The 4,029-nt window shown below is 34.3% G+C and overlaps 1 non-coding gene across 1 annotated transcript; it reads right to left on the bottom strand.

Moving 5' to 3' along the window:
- Positions 1-2,421: 2,421 nt before the first annotated feature.
- On the bottom strand, positions 2,422-2,528 carry LOC146146480 (U6 spliceosomal RNA). Its single transcript, XR_014499264.1, has one exon. It is a non-coding gene; the product is annotated as a U6 spliceosomal RNA (small nuclear RNA).
- Positions 2,529-4,029: the final 1,501 nt, after the last annotated feature.

The raw sequence follows: 4,029 nt of genomic DNA, 5'->3' as shown, positions 1-4,029 counted from the left end.
CAAACCAACAAACGAAAGTTTAATCCAGGTTTACTTAAGGAAACTTATGATGGCGTCTTCCAGGTCTGACGAGTGGCTTTGAGGTTTAAGCGATTGTTGTAGCTCGTCCGATGTAAGAATTTAGGTTGGGTTCTTCTTGCGAGGGTATTGTAAGACAAGAAGCTGCTTGTAAGGTTGAGTTTGTGATCAATGTTGCTTTATATTGTGGAGAAAGTTTGGATACCATCGCCAGTAGAAAGTCCTGAAACTAAACGTTTTGTCGACGCAAAAAATTCCTAAGAAAAAAACAAGCGGGAAAAAAATTAATCCAAACAAAAGAACAACTTAGAAAACACATACTAGAAAAACAATCTTTTTCATTCAGAAAAATATGTAAATGTTTTTTTGACAATCCGAAATATTGGCAGTTTGTCCGAACGCACATGGAGCAACTGAAAGTTTGCAACTCATTCATTCATTCTGAAGTTATTTTTTTAAAACTGTAACATTTGCGGATTCTGAAGATTGGTGGTTAAAAGACTTGAAAGTCAATTTCCCAAAACAAGGTGACTTGCAGATAACAGGTCAATACTTCTACAAATAGTTATAAGAACGAGATTTTGTCGGTTTGGTATAAAGCATGTTCTATTTGTGCCAATTTCGACATCGTTCGACCAGCAAACGAAAGTTTTATCGTACAGTTTAGAAGTTTACATCAACGAACGTTATTTGCATTAGAACCAGTTTATTACATCTGACTTGTGGCTTTTGGGCGCAGCAAAGTGCTCCCGTTAAGAGCTTCACTGGATGGGAGTGTATTTGGCAACTTGGTTAAGTGCTCACTGTCACTTGTTGCTTAATTGCTGCAAGTTTTGTGGTCAACTACACATAGAAATTCTGATACTGTCATATAAAATAATGAATACTAAATGAAATCATCCACGGATAAATATTCAAATATAAACCCCAGGGGAATTTTTTTTTTTAAATTGAAAAATATCGAAAAAACTTTAAAGTCGATTTTTGGTTTTATTTTAAGTGTTAGTGAGTTGAAACTTTACCATGTTGTTTCTACGCCCAAGGCGCATCTACACACCAAGTTTCATCCAAATCGGAGAAGGTCGATTTTTTAAAAATGCTAAAAATCGCGTTTTTTGGGATATTTTTTATAAAAAATTATAATTTTCTCGCTAATTATAAAGAATTGGACTATAAGAGTGTCACCATTAGATTAATATTGTCCTAACGCATCTTTGGTGAAAATTTCAGCCAAATCGGAGCAGGTCGAAAAAATTTCGAAAAAAATCGCTGGTATATGAGCGTCGAAATTGGTCAATTTTGCCGATTTAGCCCTATGTTATAAGATGGGGATATATGTGAAATGCGCTATAACATATAGTACAAATTTCATATCAAACCGACAAATTTTGTACCTTGACCTGTTTGTTGGATGTGATAAGCTTTATATTTTCAACCTGTTATCTACAGGTAAGTTTGTTTTAGAAGAATATTTTTTTTTTTAAATCCAACTTAAGATGAACTTTGTATATTCACCAAAAGTCTTTTAATCACCAATCTTCAGAATCCACAAATGGTACTGTTTTTGAAAAAATGACTTCAGAATGAATAAATGATAATTTGCAGTTGCTCCAAGTGCGTTTGGACAAACTGCCAATATTTCGGCTAAAACAAAAACCAAAACAAAAAAAAATATATATTTCGTCTTGTAAAACATTATTCGTAAGTAAAAAAGAGATTTTCTTCCAAGTTACATTTAGTGCGTTTTTTTGTAGTTTTTTAATTTATATTTTTCTATTTTTTTATTAACTTTTTTAAAGTAATTGTGTTGTTAAGTTGTTGTTAGTAAAGATACATTCGTAGCTTTGTTGTGGTGTGCAACCCACGCATCACCAAGTTAGTTTTTTGAGGTTGTTGTGTAGAGTTGTTTTTCGTGATTACCCGCTCCGTCATACATCAAAACAGTAAAATAAACCTTTTTTTTTTTCGACCCCAATTCCTTATAATAAGAAGCTCTCCAGTCTTACAATCAAAAATGCAAGTTGGGAGTCAGCCTAGAAGTTAGGTTACTTTGATGAGACGAGTTGACATGACGCCCACTCAGTGGATCTTGCAGCCGACTGCAGTTAAGGCTTTAATTTCGTTTAAGTAATTCTCGATTAAACTTTCGTTTGTTGGTTTGCGACAAAAAGCTTTTAATTTTTCGGAAGAGTGAGAATTCAGATACTTTTTTTTTTCAGAGTCGCATTCATATTTTGAAGCAAACGATGTCAGTTGACTGAAAAGTCCAAACACATAGGCATACTATATATTAGATTAAGTTTTTACCATTAGTTTTAAAGTGTAGCATGAATGGGTCGCAAAACGTTTTTCATTTTAGTGCAATAATTTATTTAAAAAAAAAAAAAAAACTTCCAATGGTTATTTTGTTTGAAACGCTTCACGATTTTCCGTGTCATCCTTGCGCAGGGGCCATGCTAATCTTCTCTGTTCCAATTTTAATACATGTACCGGCAGTTTTTTTATAGTATGACATTTGTTATCTACGAGACTCTTTCGGTATCAACTAATCTGTGATTGAACTTTTGTTTGTGGTTCTCGTTTACACTTGAATCATACCAGAGATGTTTAGAGCAGGGGTGTTTAAATGATTCCTGCCATGATCCACCACAGCCAAACCTGACAACATGATGATCCACCAAATAAGAATAGTAAACATACTGGTGCTTTATTAATGTAACCTAGAACTTATTAATAACTTTGTGTAAAATAAAAGTGAAGTGTGCTACAGGTGCAAGATTCTTTCATGGAGAAAAATATTGTGTTGGTTTGGATCTCACAATAGCATTGAGTCGGGGCTTTCAGGGTCAATATATTTTTGTACATCCTTGCAAACACAAGGACAGCGAAAGGAACTTTCGATCATCGAGTCGAGCTGTCCATATGGTAAATCAACAAAGGTAATCCAAAAAGACATAATCTTAATTGGATTAACACACATCTGCTACTTATTTCATTGATCACCAATAGTGAACACTTAATATTCATATGGCATAGCTAAAGATCGTGAAGGTCATATTTTTACAAAATTATGAATATTACGAAAGTCCTTTGTTTAACCCTAACCAGTTTTGGCGCTTGATTACGACCAATATCGATCCGACCGGACCAGTTTTGACCTTTATAACGTCACCCGGAGTCCTACTCTGTAAATAATTTTCAAATCCGTAACAATCTTTGGATCCTCCCTTGAAGACCAAAATTTAATTCAGATTGCAAAAAGCACAAAAACTTTATTTCCAGTTGGAAAACTCACACACGGTATACTACTACCTGTGAGAATACTTACCAGCAATTTACTGTGGATTCTGTGTCTTTCTCAATCTTTTTACATTATAATTAATTAAAAACGCCATTCCACAAATGCCGCTTCCACACAGGCTGTAAGGTGTTACTCTGATTGTGGGGAAGCATTAGGTTAACCGATTTTAGAAACACAGCGTCAAACAGAATAGGTACGACCAGCGCCTTTGCTTTTTACAGTGCAGGCTTAACGCCTTTCGAACAACGCGTGAAGCATAAAAACACATCTCATGATTTGAAATTTATATTTAGTGACACGTCTTGCAAACGTTTAGGCATAGTGAAATGTCATGCCATTTAAAAAATTATTTTCGCATTAGTTATGATCTTACGTTATCCGTAATATTACATTTTGGGTATATGCTGATTACCACATTTATCTTCCATAATCATGGGCTATAACACGAGGCCAGTAGTTTAACATGTAACAACTTCATGTGCAATAGTGATACAGAGCGCACAGTATGATGGATTGTTTCATTTTGTTTAACCAGAGGAAATCCAGGTGGACTTCGTACATTATCGTGGTTATTGTAGGTTTAATTAATTTTCACCTCCGTTTCAACTATATTAGTCCTTTACCAGTTAGAATTCTAATTTAGCAATTAGAATTAAACTGGTAAATAACTCTATTTCATTTAATTGCCAAATAGGACACAACTTTATTGC

Source organism: Ascidiella aspersa, chromosome 5 (assembly GCF_963924565.1).
Source record: "Ascidiella aspersa chromosome 5, kaAscAspe10.2, whole genome shotgun sequence".
Taxonomy (NCBI): domain Eukaryota; kingdom Metazoa; phylum Chordata; class Ascidiacea; order Phlebobranchia; family Ascidiidae; genus Ascidiella; species Ascidiella aspersa.
This window is presented reverse-complemented; position numbering and strand designations above follow the sequence as displayed.